Source organism: Rattus norvegicus, chromosome 5 (genome assembly GCF_021556685.1).
Source record: "Rattus norvegicus strain SHRSP/BbbUtx chromosome 5, alternate assembly SHRSP_T2T, whole genome shotgun sequence".
NCBI classification, from domain to species: Eukaryota; Metazoa; Chordata; class Mammalia; order Rodentia; family Muridae; genus Rattus; species Rattus norvegicus.
In genome coordinates this window covers 59,986,362-60,003,602 of record NC_141538.1, presented here as the reverse complement: position 1 = coordinate 60,003,602, position 17,241 = coordinate 59,986,362, and positions in this window count along the sequence as shown.

The following is a 17,241-nucleotide window of genomic DNA, read 5'->3' as shown; positions in this document are numbered from 1 at the left end:
GTGTAGGGGAATGCCAGGGTGTTGAGGTGGGAGTGGGTGGGTGGGGGAACAATTTCAAAGAAGCAGGGAGAAGGGGAATAAGAGGGGGGGGGACCAGTTGAAATGTAAACAGATAAACTATCCAATAAAAAAAAATAAGAACATGGAATGCTGCCTCACCTGAGAACAGAGGTAAGAACAACTCTTCTGCCCTGAGTGACCCGCCTGCAGGCCTCAGGACACACAAACCCTGGAGCTGTCTGGGAAGGGACCCTTCCAGTTTCTGCATCATGGTCCCATAGCTCCCTGTGTACCCAGATCTGGCTGTAAGAAAACAGGTCTACAGAGTGCCGACACACAGGCTTACATGAGGGTCAAACCACTGTCAGAGACAGCAAGACAGGATAGCACCAGAGACAACCTGATGGTGAGAAGCAAGTGCAGGAACCTGAGCAACAGAAATTTGCCATCATCAGAGCACAGTTCTCCGACAAAGCAAACACTGGATATCCAAACACACCAGAAAAGAAAGATTTGGATTTTTTTTTTCAAAGCCAATTTTTTTTTTAACAAAGAGAGCTTTTTATTAACTTGAGTGTTTCTTATTTACATTTCGAGTGTTATTCCCTTTCCCCGGTTTCCAGGCAAATATCCCCCTAATCCCTCCCCCTCCCCTTCTTTATGGGTGTTCCCCTCCCCACCCTCCCCCCAGAAAGATTTGGATTTAAAATCACATCACATGATGATGATAGAGGACATTAAGAAGGACATAAATAACTCCTTTAAAGAAATACAGGACAACACAGGTAAACAAATAGAAGCACTTAAAGAAGAAACACAAAATCCTTTAAAGAATTACAAGGAAAATGCAACCAAACAGGTGAAGGAATTGACAAAAACCATTCAGGATTTAAAAATAGAAACAGAAACAATGAAGAAATCACAAAGGCAGACAACCCTGGAGATAGAAAATCTAGGAAAGAGATCAGGAGTCATAGATGCAAGCATCACGTACAGAATTCAAGAGATAGAAGAGAGAATCTCAGGGGTAGAAGATACCATAGAAAACATTGATGCAACAGTCAAAGAAAATGTAAAATGCAAAAAGCTCCTAACCCCAAACATCCAGGAAATCCAGGACACAATGAGAAGATCAAACCTAAGGACTATAGTTATACAAGAGAGCAAAGACTCCAAACTTAAGAGGCCAGCAAATATCTTCAACAAGATTACACATTCACTGGGGGTTCAGTCTTGGCAGGACCAAGGGCTTCCCCTTCCACTGGTGCTCTTACTAGGCTATTCATTGCTACCTATGAGGTTGGAGCCCAGGGTCAGTCCAGTTGGGTAGTGGCTTAGTCCTGGAACCCTCAGTGAATGTGATTGTTGGGGGGAAGGGTGGTAATGGGGGGAGGATGGGGAGGTGAACACCCATAGAGAAGGGGAGGAGGAGGGGTTAAGGGGATGTTGGCCCGGAAACCAGGAAGGGGAATAACAATCGAAATGTAAATAAGAAATACTCAAGTTAATAAAGATGGAAAAAAAAGATTATAGAAGAAAACTTCCCTAACCTAAAGAAAGAGATGCCTATAATCATACAGGAAGCCTGAAGAACTCCAAATAGATTAGACCATAAAAGAAATTCCTTCCATCACATAAGAGTCAAAACATCAAATGCACACAACAATAAAAGAATGTTAGAAGCAGTAAGGAAAAAAGGTAATGTAACATATAAAGGCAGACCTATCAGAATTACACCAGACTTCTCACTAGAGGCTATGAAAGCCTGAAGATCATGGACAGAAGTCATACACCCCCTAAGAGAACACAAATACCAGCCCAGGATACCATATCAAGTAAAACTCTCAATTAACATAGATGGATAAACTAAGATATTCCATGACAAAACCATATTAATAAAATATCTTTCTACAAATCCAACCCTATAAAGGATAATAGATGGAAAACTCACACACAGGAAGGGAAACTACACCCTAGAAAAGAAAAGAGTAATCTTCTTGTAAGAAACCCAAAAGGAAGAGAGCACACAAACATAATTCTACCTGTAATAACAAAAATAGCAGGAAACAACAATCACTATTTCTTAATATTTCTTAACATCATGAACTCAATTCCCCAATAAAAAGACATAGACTAACAGACTGGATACAGAAAGAGGACCCAGGATTTTTCTACATATAGCAAACACACCTCAGGGACAAAGACAGACACACTACCTCAGGGTAAAAGTCTGGAAAACAATTTTCCAAGCAAATGATTCCAAGAAGCAAGCTGGAGTTGCCATTCTAATACCAAATAAAATTGACTTTCTATCAAAAGTTATCAAAAAAGATAAGGAAGGACACTTCCTATTAATCCAAAAAAACCCCACCAAGATGAACTCTTAATCCTGAATATCTATGCTCCAATTGCAAGGGCACCTACATTCATAAAAGAAATCTTACTAAAGCTCAAAGCACACATTGCACCTCACACAATAATAGTGGGAGATTTGAACACCGCTCTCTCATCAATAGACAGATCATGGAAACAGAAACTAAACAGAGACATAGAGAAACTAACAGAAATTACGAACAAATATATTTAACAGATTTTTATAGAACATTTCATTCTAAAACAAAAGAATATATCTTCTTCTCAGCTATAGGTGACGGCAGCAACTGGAAGGGTCCTGCCCCTACTGCTCCTACTGCACAGGGGGCACAGATGGGACTAGGCATTTTCCTCTTGAGTCAGGAATGTGGACAGAGAGTAGTCTCCTCTGGTTTCTCAGGAATGTCTGTACTTCTGAGGGTCCAGCTCTCCCCCGACCAAGTGATTTGGGTGCAGGGAGGTGTTTGACCAGTTCAGTTCAGATCTGGGTGTAGATCTGGACATCAGGGATCCTGCAGCTGACTGCTCCTATATTCCCGTGTCCAGAGGCACTATACAATTTTCTCTTGGGCCAGGCATGTAGGCAAAGGTGGGCAGAAGTTGCAGTCTGTCCTGTTCCTCAGTCTCAGGATTGCCTGCACTTCTGGGTGTTCAGCTCTCTCTCCCACGGGATTTGTGAGAAGGGAGCTGTGGGTCAGGATAAGATGCTTTACTCCTTAAAAGGGAGAATAAAAATATTCATAGGAGGAGATATGGAGACAAAGTTTGGGTTAGAGACTGAAGGAATGGCCATTCAGAGACTGCCCCACCTGGGGATCCAGACCAAAACTCGACAATATTGATGAAGCCAAGAGCTGCCTTCTGTCAGGAGCCTGATGTTTCTGTCTCCTGAGGGGCTCAGCCAGAGCATGAGGAATACAGAGGCGAATGCTAGCAGCAAACCCTTGAACTGAGAACGAGGTCCCTGTTGGAGGAGTTAGAGAAAGGATTGAAGGAGCTGAAGGGGCTTGCAACCCCCTAAGAACAACAATACCAACCAATCAGAGCTCCCAGGGACTAAACCACTACCCAAAGAGTACACAGGGACAGACCTATGGCTCCAGCTGCATATGTAGCAGAGGAAATAGAAAATGAAAAAAAAAAAAAAACCAAAAACAAAATTAATCCAAATCAAGCAAAAGAAAGGAAGCAATAAATTAAGACCAGATCCATAAAACTACTCATAGAAAAATCTCACTCATTGGAAATATCACAGTGATAAATGCTTAGCAAAATTCATGGGGAAATGATATAAAGCAACCGCCTGAGAATCAATACGGATTACCTCACTTTCTACCATGTAATCTGTGATAAGATAATAAAATCCCTAAAATAACATCATATTCATATATTTTACAACATAGATAAAAAGACATTTTCTCAAAAACTATAATCAACAAAATCTTCACGCAGAAATAGAAAAGCACCAAAACTCTAGAAGAAGGGGATAGTTTGGGCCAAAATGAGATTAAAGAAACTGACTTTGGGCCATAGTAGTGGGTTGTTTGTAAATGCAAACCTATCATGAAAGTCGATGCTCAATCTGTGTTGCAAGAGGAAAAATTAATTGAAATTAATAGAAATGAATTTTTAATCCATATATTAGTAATAAATTAAGGTGAACAGATTGTATATCATATATATGATATACAATATATACCATATATATGTATATATATAAATATATGTATATATATGTATATATATAAATATATGTATATATATATGTATATATATATATATATATATATATATATATATATAGTCTCAGTGACAAGTATAATGATTTTCAACCATTGAAGGAATTTTTGTTTAGAATGTATTGCATGTGTGACTAAAGAATTCTTTAGAACTACAGCTCATGTTATTTCTTGAACTTAACGGATACCTGCTCATTAAAAATATACTATTTCCTATGCACTGTTGCAGACTTTCCTAGTATTGTTGGTGGAGGAAAGGGTCACATGCTTCTATTATGCCAAGCAAATCATCAGTGCTTGACTTTAGAACCCAGCATAGGGTGCTCCTCCATCATGGTTCTAACGACTCAAATCGCACAGGCATCAGCGTTATTCTTCAGTTCCATTTAGCTTGGAAAACTACACAGCTGGAGATTTTTTCACTTAATCCCAGCCTACAGTAGACACTGAATTATGGGGCACAATGCTCTCTAATGGCTCATTTTCAAGTTATTCACAGAGTATTTGGGTTTTCAAGTTACAGGTCCAGTGAGATCGACTGTGTTCCAGTGTGTACAGTGTGATTGCTGTCAAGTCAAGATATGGACATTCTACCAGTTATGTTGAATTATGGTTAGTCAAATTTCCTATCAATCATCCTGCATGTCTCAGATTATTGAAGTGAGTTAGATATAGAAGATATAGAATGAATAGACATATTTAACGATTTCAAGCTATCTAGCTCAGGGAAAGATGGGCATATTCTTTGGTACATATGCTTACATGTATTTGGTAAGTATATACATAGAGAAATAAACTCACTTAAGAGAGAGCTGTGTCATGGAACCAATGTAAGAGAGAGTGTGAGATTTTCTTTCTTTTTTTTTTTTAAGTAAAAAATTTAGAGCAAGAGGTAGAGCTAAATATCACTATAGCTGATCTTTGTTACGTTGTGGGTTCTTCTTTTTCCTACTTTTTATCCCCTGCTTCCTGTTTTACCCCCTAACATTAGATAGGAGACAAACAGGGTTAGAGGGGAGAGAGGAATTACGAAGGTCCCTGAATCTAATTTCTTTCCTTCCCTTTCTTTGATCCTAACTACTAACAAACTGCAACTATCACTCTTGAGTGACCACAGCCACCAACCCTGCCTCTTGGGTCTCTCGCATCTGTGTACCTTCTGAAAAGTTCCAGAATTCGAAATGTCACACAATCATAGAAATTATCTGCAGCTGGTAAAACCACACTTCTGCTAGAGCACGAGGCAAATCATGATCAGCCGCTGTGGATAGCCCAAAGTGGGATTGAAATGAGTATTAATTTTTATAATACTTCTGTGTTTTTAAAGAAACTAAAATCCCAAAATCTTACTAAATGCACCCTCATGCTTCTGTGAGAGTTAGATACTATGGAGTCTCCTTAAAATTCTATGTTCTAATAGAAAAATATACAAAGCTCTAGAGAAGAAGGCACACATTGGTATCATTTTCTCAGGCTCTCCCTGGCATAGGGAAGATGTCTATACCTTGCATTCCCAGGTCAGGGTTTGAGGATGAGTTTCTAACTGCTTTGGTTATGCTTACTTAGGAAGCTTCATTTTTGAGCCATAAATTGGGAAAATGAGGGCTGGAGCCCACATTTCTAGTTAATTATTTTTTGTACTATATTTTTTTTTCTGGATACTTAACCAATTATAAGGCAGTTGCTAGTCATCAGGAGTGAACTTTGATATATAAATAGAAATACATGTACATTGCAGAAGCTCAGTAATGATTTGACATTCACCGCATGGTTTGCTTTGTTGACCATGCCATCCTCTTGTGATCCCACTCACAAGTTAGCACCAGATGAAACAAGCTGGGTTTTATGTATTTCCCCAGCCCTGGTATCTGATGTTACCCCATTGTTGTTATATTTCTTGTTTTTTAACTTAAAAATTCCATCTCTCATATATTGCATTCCCATGTAGTTTCCCCTTACTTCTCTCCCCAGAGTAACCTCTCTCCACCTCCTCTCAGAAAAGAGCAGGTCTCCTAGAGACGTCACCCAAACAAGGTCAGAACAAGCTACAATAAGACCAGGTACATGCCATCAAGGCTGTGCTTGAAGGCACAGCACTTCAAGGCTGGACATGGTGGCCCAGTAGGAGGAAAAGGGTCCTACAAGTAGGCAAAAGAGTCAGGGACATAGCAGTTGCCTCTTCAGCCTGGATCTGGAGCAATGTGACTTCCAGGTGACTATGTGGACAGATGGTAGAGTTATACAGTATCAAGATGAAGCATGTCCACAGAAAACCAACACAGGCTCTGCTCCTCCTAGAAACAGCAACAGGGAATTAAAACCTCAACCTTTATTGAAGGTAAAGAGGGTAAAGATTGCACTTCCTGGATTACCCACCTTAACACTGGGGACCACAAATATGATGGTAAGTCCTAGCCATTATGGTAACTTCATGGAAAATGATTTTTTGCGGGGATATTAAGGTTACAAATCAATTGATCTTGAACAAATAAAAGACTGATTTAAAAAGGTGGACCTAATTTCATCCCATGAGCCAATAAGAATTGAGGCAGAGAGAATCAAACACATATGAAGAGAGATTTCATATAAAGAAGTTCATGGATTGAGGGTGACCTGTAATCAATAGTCGGAAAGACAGTAGAAAAACTGCACCAAAGTGACTCCTGGTAATAACAAGAATTAACCAAGCAAAGGTCTCTGAGTTCCAGAACAAAATGTTGCTGCTTAAACTGTTGCATTAAAGTCCTCTAAGACTATGAAACAGGAAGCCCAGCCTCTGCCCTCTGGGACAGTTCACTATATCTTAACATGTGAGTGAAACTGTAAATCATTGAGTGTACTGAATCCATGGTGTAACAAGAGAAGATTAGTCCAGCCACCTTCCTACTTCATATTTGTACGTTTAAGTATTTTCTGTATAGCATTCTGTTATTTCAGCTCTCACAAGAGGGACAGAACTGTTTTACAAACAGGCATCAGACAGCCATTGTGTAAGGTCTTCTAGCCTGTCGATGCCAGAGTCCAGACTGGGAGTCTGTGCTGTGTACAGTGCAGGTAGCCTGCAGTGCCTTGTCGTCCAAACCTGGTAGCCTTCTGGTGATGCCACCATCCAAGTAGCAAAAGTCACTCCTAGAAAACGTCCAAGACAGCACTCCCTCCGAGTGGTTTGGTAATAGGCAAATTGGTCTGGAAAACTAACCTTTAAAATTTTCTGTGATTCTGTCTCATCATCTTTGATTTAAAATGAACACATTTTATTGTCAATACTACATTTATGAACTATGTTTTCAGTTTTATTGTTTTTACTATTTTATTGTTGGTAATTTTATTGTTCATTTATTTACTTTTGCAAAACTGTTCCCAAGTAGGTCTTTTATACTTTGCATTTAGGTAGAGAATAGTGCAAAGCCCAGGCAAGAGCTGAGCTATTTACACCTCCCAATTGCCTGATAAATGCCCTACCTAACACATCATGAATCGAGGAGAAATGAGCTCCAATATCCTATACCACATGAAGTTAATATGATTTTTTTAAATGTGATTTTGTTTCCGAAGAAAAGCTTAGTTCAGTTCATTTGATAATAATCAGAGTCATCTACGAAATCTCCAATTCAATCACTGAACCACAGGCATAATTAATTGACAGTTATGACACTTCTTAGAAACGTCAAGTATACCTGAAAGCCATAGTCCGAGTCTCATTAAAATTCAATGGTAATCTTGAAAGATGTTCAATGTGGCAATATTATTTTACTTTCAAATATTAGATTTCATTTACAATGAAATACAACACTGGCTGTATGAATCAAGCATATCTACTGAGAATTGGTACAAGTTTAAGAATATAAAATTACTTCTAACGCTTTCATTTTACTCACGATATTTATGTAGACTTGTATTGAAACAGTTTTAACACTCATAAGTAAAATTTATCTTTCCTTTGATGAAGGTGGCAGTGGCTCATTAGATTTGAGACTTTTACAATTTTTGAACAGTAATTTGATCTTATATAAACAAATATAAAATGCAACATACGTCTCATAAAATGTTTCAGATCCCTGAGCAATTAATGTGGTACTCTGTCTCTTTGCATATATTAATTGTACAAAATAATGAATGCTGCTATGACATTTTTATGACATTTTTATGTGCTTTGATCACATTGGACCCTCATAGTCTCTTATCACTCGTTCCCCTCACCATTCCCATGTGATCTACCCCCTCATCCATAACTGTCCTTTAATTTTCATGCTTTTATTTTCACCTCTAAGAAAACATACATTAGTTGTCTTTCTAAGTCTGGTTTACTTTAAAAAAATATGAACATTTCTATCAGTTCTATCATTTCTTTCTGAAAACTGCAATTTATTATTATTTTCTGATGTTATAAATGATTCTTCCTTTCTCCCTATTTCTTTATGTCTCTGTCTGTGTCAGTCAGTCTGTCTGTCTGTCTCTGTGTGCATGTGCATGTGTGTGTATGTGTGTATGTGTCTGTGTATCACATTTTTATTATCCGTTCATTTATCGATGGACAACTATGCCCTGGCGTGACTGCTGTGGCTGTCACTATAATAAACAAGGCTATGCAGGTAAATCTACTTCATGATGCCTTTGATTACCTCAAGTAAACATCCAGGTATGGATAATATGGCATTTTGACGAACCTCCAACATTCTCATCTCTCCAGGCCATTACCATTCTAATGAGTCTGTCAGCCTTTCCCAGAATTCCTTTTCACACTGGACACTATATCTGTGAGTCGCAAAGGTTTTATGAAAGTGAATGCTGTACCCTTCCATTCAAGCAACCCGAATGCCACTGTGTATAGTATCCAGTTATCTTGCTTCACTGCCACCTATGCTGTTGTACAATGGTCCCAAGAGAGAAGCTGTTTGGATAGCCAAGCAGTGTTAGCAATGTTTTCTATCTGAAACAGGAATGTGAAGACTGACTTTGCCTGTCACTTGGTGCTGGGAATCACAGCAGAGCTCTAAACATCAGTGTGTTCCCTGTTCCTGGTCAGCTAGGTTCACACTGCCTCTCTGTGCTGTGTTTCTTTCTGGACATTTCTCCCTTTTTACCTTCTATTAATTCTCCCCTCTGCCATGCCTCTGATCCACCCTGATCTCAGCACTGGTGCCCTGATGACCAGAATCTCTGGGTCATAGAGTTCTTGGTGGTAAAACAGGATTCTTAACAAGATTACAAATGACCTTGTTCCGTCAACCTCAAAAGGGATGTTTGCAGAGATAGCCTGTCTGTGAGGATAATCTGTCTTACTTGAAGCAGGGAGTCCGAGGCAGGGAGGCTGCAGGCTCACACAGCTCCCATGGCTGCAAAAATTGTCCCATTCTCAAGCCTCTCACCCTACCCGTACAAAAGTTACAACCTTCCTTTTCCCTTGGCCGACTTCTTGGTTATCTATAGGAGAGAGACTTCAGCTCTTGCCTTATGAGCGAAAAAACCACAATTCCTCCTGTTGGGAGTCAGACTCCTGTCTTTTTCAGCCCTCTGTGTCTTTACATTGCCTCAGAAATCTAATACTGGGTGTTTATAATTCTCTATTCAATAGCAAACTTTTATTTTGTTGAGCCTGTGAGATGGCCCAGTGAGTAGAGGTACCCGCTGCCAAGGCTGGAGATCTGTGCTGGGTGTCTGGGACTCAAGTGGTGGAATGAGGAAATCAGTTTCCAAAAACTGTCCCCAGATTTCCACATGAGCACCGTGGCATGCGCCTGCCATCTCCCTCTCATAGAGTAAACAGGTAAAAGCAGCAAAAACTTAAAAATAACGATTTCAGCTCATTCTCTCAGTCACACCCTTCCTGGGCAGCAGTCTTCCGAGGCTGTGAAAACCGGAAGCTGCTGCTTGCTTGTAGCAGGCTGTTTGGCTCTTCCCGAAGCTGTATTGTGATGAATTCCGTTTCCAGTCGCTTTGAAGGAGTATCTGAAAGAAAGACTTGAAGTAAGAAGGGTTTACCACTGGTCTGCAGTGCACGTAGCAGAGACAGCATGGTGGGGGATAGCTCATGGGAGCATGAGGAACCTGGCCACATTTTACAGCAGTCAAGATGTGGAGGGACCTCAGAGCTGACCCCATGTTGGGCTATAACCCTTAAGGCCCATATCCTGTGATCCACTTCCATGTAGCCAGGCCTCTACCACTGTTGTCGACTGGCAGACACCAAGTATTCAAACACACCACCCTGCAGCAAACTATAACAGCACAAGAAGCAGGAGGGGGAGGGAGAAGGAGAGAGAGGGAGAGAGAGAGAGAGAGAGAGAGAGAGAGAGAGAGAGAGAGAGAGAGAGACTAAGACAGAGACAGAGACAGAGACAGAGAGGCAGGGAGAGACAGAGGCCGGGAGACAAAAAGACAGAATTTAATACATCCTACAATCCAATTCGACATTCAAATGAATCCTATGGGTACCTAAACCAATGTTCATGATCCAAAAGCCCAGATTAATCAGTCCTTTCCTGTAAATTTTTGCTTTTATTTCACGTTATTATTATTTTAGTCGAAACAAAACATACTCCAGATGAAGTTTTAGGGAGAAATACTCATCTACATTCCAAAATGTTAGACATTTCCTACTGAATCAGACAAAGTGCTTAGTGTTCATTCTCCACTACAGACCGCAATAAACAAATCAGTTGTCTGTGTTTATTCACTGACAACAGAACTAAGGAAAAAATTGTCTCCATCCCAACTCAAAAAAGAACCCAAAACACCAAAAAAAAATCATCCCAGTTCTTTGAAAATATGAATTGTTTATATGTAGAATTATAATCACTGTATCTGTTAAATTAACTGTAATATTCTATTTAATATTTAAATGTAAGCGCTTAAGCAAGAATGTTATCATATGAGCAAGCATTAATCTGTGCTCATAATTTCCATCATGTTGGTTGTACCCCAAATCATTAATCATTTCATTAATTTTATGAAGATTGTGGCTGATTTCTACTACCACAATATTTTGAAGGGTGTTAACTTCTGAATAATTTATTTATTCTGCTTTGAGATTGTCATTATTTATCAGTTGGGACTGGTGCTTTTCAGCCTGAACTCTCCATTTATGTAAACAGAATCCACTGTGTGCTTTATCCTCTGAGGGCTTGACACATATGATCTTTCATTTTCATTTTCTTCAAAGGCAGCTCCTCTCTCCACTGACACAGATGGCTTGGCATACAGCGATTAAATCCTGACATGCTCTCTGCAGTCCGTCACAGTGTTTCCTCTTCTGAGGGGAACAAATGGTCACCTCCAGTTACAGTCATAACCACCGTCCAGCAAAGAAGGCTGGTGACACAAGTCATGTTTTATAATATTCCCTGGTAAGATCAAACTTTGGCATAGCTACTGAGCTACTGGCATATAGAATAGCAATCAGGTTAATTTTTCCATTTACATCCATGAGTTATCTTATTTTTGTTTAGACAATGTATCTACTGCTCCATGAATGTGTGGCAGAAAAAAACAGGGTGACTATCTACTAATAATGCAGTTAAAATCAAGAGAAAAACTTCCATAGGTTAGTTTGAATTCTCCTTGATTTACTTAGTTATATTAGTCATAGGCCATCAATAAACTGTTAATAAACTTTTGTATATTAATTATTTAAGTCAGGGCCTGCAATATGCTGCAACAACTCATAAAAGTATTTGTTATGCAACCTAAATGTTACAGAAGTAGGGAATTTTTCCTATTAGACTGCATGGTTACCAGTAACTGCTAGCAGGTATTAGTTATATGCTACTATCTAATCGGTAGTAGATGGTTAAATTGATAGTTGATAATTATATTGATATCACATGCCAAGAAGGTCCCCCTTCAATTTGCTCAGAGTTCTTTTGTATTACAAGTGAGAAACCGATTTCATTGATTAAGATGCGTATGCGCATTTTAATCTGTCATCTTGATGGATTTCCTCATTTTAAACCAGTTTTCATCGATTGTTTATTGTAGGTATACCATGTCAGGTTCAAAAGAACCCGTGGGGGATGAAGAGTTCCCAGACTCTTGGACCTTTGGTCTCTAACATTTAAAAAGATGCACTGCTAATAATAAAGAAATTGTTCTTCCTACAGGGTTGTAAACCCCTTCAGCTCCTTCAGTCCTTTCCCTAACTCCTCCATTGGGGTCACTGTGCTCAGTCCAGTGATTGGATGTGAGCATCCGCCTCTGTATTTGTCAGGTTTCTGTCAGCATGCACGTCTTGGCATCTGCAATAGTGTCTGGCTTTGGTGGCTTTATGTATATGGGCTGGATCCCCAGGTGGGGCAGTCTCTGGATAGCCTTTCCTTCAGTCTCTGCTCCAAACTTTGTCTCCATATTTCCTCCTATTGATATTTTTGTTCCCCCTTCTAAAAAGGACTGAAGCATCCACACCCACACTTTGGTTGTCCTTCTTGAGCTTCATGTGGTCTGTGGATTGTATTATGGGTAATCTAAGCTTTTGGGCTAATATCCACTTATCACTGAGTGCATGCCATGCTTTTGTTTGTTTTGTTTTTGCAATTGGGTTACCTCATTCAGGATGGAACTAGAAAAACAGTTCTTAACAATAAAAGAATGGCTGGGGGAATCATCATCCCTGACCTCAAGCTCTACTACAGAGCAGTAACAATAGAAACTGAATGGTATTGGTTCATAGACAGACAGGTAGATCAATGGACTAGAACTGAATACACAGAAATGAACGCACACATCTATGGTCACTTGATCTTTGACAAAGAATCTAAAACAATCCAGTGGAACATTTTCAACAAAAGGTGCTGATCTAACTGGGTGCCTGTTTGGAGAAAAATGAAAATAGACCCACATTTGGCATTTTACACAAAGCTCTAGTTCAAGGGGATCAAGGACCTCAACATAAAACCAGATGTACTCAATCTAATAAAAGAGAAAGTGCCTTGAACTCATTGGCATAGAGGGCAATTTCATAAACAGAACTACAATGGCTAAAGCTCTAAGATCAAGAATTGATAGATGGGACCTCATGAAACTTGAAAGCTTCTGTAAGGCAAAGGACATAGTCAATAAGACAAATCAGCAACTTATAGAAAAAATCTTCACTAGCCCCACATCTGATAGAAGGCTAGTATCCAAAATATATAAAGAACACAAGAAGCTAACCACTCAAGAAACCAAACAACCCAACCAAAAAATGTGGTATAGAACTAAAGCAAGAATTCACAACAGAGGAATCTCAAATATCTGAGAAGCACCTAAAGAAATGTTCGAAGTCCTTAGTGATCAGAGAAATGCAAATCAAAATGACCCTGAGATTCCACCATACACCAATTAGACTGGCTAAGATCAAAACCTCAAGTAACAACACATGTTGGAAAGAATGTTAAGGAAGATGAACACTGCTCCATTGCTGGACAGATTGCAAAGTGGTATAGCCACTCTGGAATTAATTTGGAGGCTCCTTAGAAAATTAGAAATAGGTCTACCTAAAGACACAGCAATATCACTTTTGGAAACATACCCAAAAGATGCCCCACTATGCCATAGGGGCACATGTTCCACTATGTTCATAGCGGCCTTATTTGTGATAGCCAGAAGGTGGAATCAACCCAGAAATCCTACAACAGAAGGATGGATACACAAAATGTGGTTCATTTACACAATGGAATACTACTAAGCAATTAAGAACGAGGACATTCTGGGTTTTGCAGGTGAATGGATGGAACTAGGAAATATCATGCCGAGTGAGGTAATTCATTCCCAAAAGGACATGCACTGTATAACTCACTAATAAGTGGATATTAGTCCATAAAAGCACAGAATATCCAAGATACAGTCCATAGAACTCAAAAAGTTCAACAAGCTGAAGGGCCTAAGTAAGGACACCTCAGTCCCACTTGGGAGGCAGAAGAAAGCAACCACAAGGAGGAAAGGATGGAGGGACTTGAGAGGAAAAGGAGATGGGAGCAGGGGGAAAGGGGAACACGATCTGGTATTGGATGAGGGGAAAAAGACTGAAGACCTGAGGGCCAGCAGAAAGAATGGAAATAGGCAACCTCGGGAGGACCCTCTAGAATGTACCAGAGACCCGGGAGGTGAGAGACTCTCAGGACTCAAAGGGAGTGGACCCTAGATTAAAGGCTCTACAGTGGGGAGAGGTAGCTCTGGCCCACCTCCAACAGAAAGACAGGACATCAAGTGAGGGATGGGGTTGCTATCTCACAGTCAAAACTCTGACCCATAATTGTTCACATCTGAAAGAACTGCAGGGATGGAAATGAAGAGCCTGAGAAAAAGCAGGTCCATTGACAAGCCCAAAGTATGACCCTGCTCAAGGGGAGACTCTAAGACCTGACACTATTACTGAGGCTATGGAACACTCACAAAAAGGGACCTATCATGACTGCCCTTCAAAAGACCCAACAAACAGCAACTGAGTCAGATGCAGATATTTGCACCCAACCAATTAACAGAAGCTGCCGACCCCTGTATTTGAATTATGGAAAAGCTTGAGGAAGCTGAGGAGGAGGGCAACTCAGTAGGAGGACCAGTAGTCTCAATTAACCTGGACCCCCAACCAGACACTGGATCTCTCAGACACTGGATCATCAACCAGGCAGCATACACCAGCTGATATGAGTTCTCCAACACATGTACAGCAAAGGACTGCCGGGTCTGGGTTCAGTCAGAGAAGGTGCACCTAACCCTCAAGAGACTAGAGGTCCCAGGGAGTTTAGAGGTCAGAAGGGGAGGGAGTGGGGTGAGGAGAACATCCTCATGGAGACAGGGTTGGGGGGAACAGGGAGGAGTTATGGTATGTGGAAGTCAGAGGGCAGACCGGGAGGGAAATAAAATCTGGAGTGTTAAAAAAAAAAAGTGTTGGAGTTGCGTAGTTGTACTGCCCGAAGGAGGAAAGTAAAGAAGGTTTTACAAGCCAAGAAAAGCAATGCACTATACCATCACATTTTATTAGAAAACTCCTCAGTCTCTTGAAATATTACTTTTAATTATCACTAATCGTGGGTAAAGTTTAGGAGAAAACAAATGTACTGATCACTTTCTGGGTGATTCAGAACTTAATCGAGGAGTACAGGGCACCGTCTGCTGCATTTCCAGTCTTAGTGGCCTTAAGTAACACCACTTAAAAATAAAATCACAATCTGAACCCCCAGCTCGGCACACAACACTGCTGCAAGGCTAGGCGTGAGATCCTATGCTGCCTTGCTGATTTATCCACTAGGGTACTAGGACTCAGTCTCATCATCTTCCGTTCAGGCAAAGGTGTCAAATTTCAAAACTACAGACTTAATTTCTCTTGAACTGGGACAGTTAAAAATAACATAGTTGTTAAATCAAAACTTTGGCCTCTACATTAGTTATGATTGGGAAAAAATAATGGGATGATTGACACACGAACTAGGAAAGGTTGCGCACATCAACAGAGAGCCGGTCCCTCAAATTGCAGATGTTGCTATTTCTTTAATCCGTCTCTGTTTCAAATAGGAACCCAGGATTATCTTGTATACCAGGATCTTGTTAGAAATGAATGAACAGAGGCAGGATTATTGTGCTAAGCAGAACAAGAAAGCAGGTTTACCTAATCTCAGTAAGGTCAGTCTTCATAAAGGAACAGTCTTCAGATCATAGATCTCTGGGGAAGAAAGTTATGGTAGACATTGTTTGCACACATAATGTGCACATAGACCACAGAAAGGCTTTCTCATTCTTCTGAGTCTACCATAAAATGTGGTGGATTTCCATTTTGCTTTATGAAATCATATATTTGTCATAAATTTGTTAAGACTCTTACAACATAGTTTTATCGATTTTGTTCTAATTTACCAACCATATATATGTATATATGTATATATGATATTTTGTATAATTTGAAGTTTATGACTTATTAAGTAATTATTTACTGAAATTATTTTTTATTAAATAATTATTTGTTAAATGAAAAGCTAAATTGTATTCACTAGTTTCTAATACTTGGATAAATTATTTTTCATTGATTATTTATTCACTTAACATCCTGATCACAGACACCCCCTTCTCCTATTTCCTCCTCACATAACCTCTTCCTTATGGCCCCTTGCCTTCTCCTTTGAGAAGGGGAAAGTACCCCTGGGTAGCATCCCATCCTGGCACATCAAGTCACTGTAGCCTCTTTCCTAATTTGTAAGCTATTGTGCATCTCCTTAGTGCTATAGTGTCTTCTTGTTAGTTTTATTAAGATTCACCTAGGAAATTGATTCATTTTAGTTAGCTCTGTGACAAGCAGGGAAGAAATAGGGAGCCTGACTAGTCATCAATATCAGCATCCTTATGGTACCTTCTAATTATCGTCAATTATCCTGGAAAGATGGGAGGTATCATCTGTGCCTTCAGATACAGTCACATCCACATCCATCCCAGACTCCTGTTAAGGGTCATCACTCGTAGAACCCTGTGGATCATGTGCATAGGAGCAGTCATTTTCTCCAAAGCATGGCACTCTGCTCCACTAACTTCCTGGAAGATGTCCTTCATACTTAGGAATACAAACACTAAGTCATGTGCAAAACAGATATTAAAATCCTTTATTCAAAAGCATTTCTGTTTTCAATTACACGATCCTGAATCATGTTAGTTCTTCATGAAACACTTTACTTTTGGTTCATTATTCTTGGTTATTTTGTTGCTCACCACAATGGCTTTTTCAGTGTCCTTTACTGGTGCATTTTCTTCCACAAATTCTTCCAGTGTTGGTTTGTATGGATGTTCTCTGTCTCTGTCTCTGTCTCTGTCTCTCTGTTGATGACATATTCTGACTCCAAGGCTTTAAATTTAATCTGTATATAAATTATAAATAATCCTCAAAGTCATTTCTTCAAGCACATTTTTCTGGATTTCATTTTCTTACTAGGTTACAGATTGTGTGTGTGTGTGTGTGTGTGTGTGTGTGTGTGTGTGTGTGTGTGTATGTGTGTGTCTGTGTGTGTGTGTGTGTGTGTGTGTGTGTGTGTGTTTGCTTTTAACAACAGAACACTTACTAGTGGAGGGAGGGGATCAGATTTAGTGATGAGCACTATATTGCTCTTTCTGGCAATATGTAAATCTAGGTTTGAGGAAGATTTTGCATGGAGAAGAAGCACAGTCATACTAC